The 955-nt window shown below is 33.9% G+C and overlaps 1 non-coding gene across 1 annotated transcript; it reads right to left on the bottom strand.

Annotated features, from left to right (window-relative positions):
- Window positions 1-281: 281 nt before the first annotated feature.
- On the bottom strand, window positions 282-389 carry LOC145013758 (U6 spliceosomal RNA). The gene has a single exon (XR_013665277.1). It is a non-coding gene; the product is annotated as a U6 spliceosomal RNA (small nuclear RNA).
- Window positions 390-955: the final 566 nt, after the last annotated feature.

Below are 955 nucleotides of genomic sequence, written 5' to 3' on the forward strand. Positions count from 1 at the left end.
ACACATACATACTATATACAACACATAAACGGAAGTTTATAAAGCATGAAACTTAATGACTGGAAAAGATAAAAACTTAAAGGAGACTTTATAGAAAGAAAGATCACCCTTACTTGCCACAAATGGTTGAAAACATCAACAAGAAGATCAATCTGACCATAGAATCCACATGTTGTCTGATCATGACTTCAGTAGATGAACTACTGAAACGTAAGAATTGCAATTGAACTCTATTAGCATTTGAAAAGGGAATTAGGGTTCCAAAGAAGACGACGAAGGGTTAAAATTTTTTTTGGACCATTTCTCGATTTTTGTGTGTCATCCTTGCGCAGGGGCCATGCTAATCTTCTCTGTGTCGTTCCAATTTTATCGGATGTCCCCAAAGGGATGACTATAGATGAAGAGCTTCGCCATATATAGGAGTAGCAGGTTATATAGGACGATGTGAGTTCTAAACGAAGTAGTTTACTGTTGATGGTCATATATTCTCAATGTCTTTAAAATTAGGGTTAATGACTTAGGAGGGTAATAAGGTTTCCAGTTTGTCCGTATTATGTCACTAAGGTTTTTTTTTTGTACGTATTAGACCAATATGGTTGTTATTACCGTTTAGAAATAGTCATTTTTACCTGTTAAAACCGGTAAAAGGACTATTTCTAAACGGTAATAACAACCATATTGGTCTAATACGTACAAAAAAAACCTTAGTGACCTAATACAAACAAACTGAAAACCTTATTACCCTCCTAAATCATTATCTCCTAGAAAAATAGAGTACTTTGAAAATCCTGGTTCATAAATAAACTAATAAATTTCCTATCTTAGGGATATTCCCATCAATAGAAAGAAGAGAAAGAGCATGCTCGGCTTGAAAGCAAAGACTTTCGAATAATTAACTCTATCCTAAGCAATAATCAAACAAGAACACTCGGTAAGGTTAAGTAAAAAATTCAAG

This window comes from Lactuca saligna, chromosome 8 (genome assembly GCF_052625555.1).
Source record: "Lactuca saligna cultivar CGN05327 chromosome 8, ASM5262555v1, whole genome shotgun sequence".
NCBI classification, from domain to species: domain Eukaryota; kingdom Viridiplantae; phylum Streptophyta; class Magnoliopsida; order Asterales; family Asteraceae; genus Lactuca; species Lactuca saligna.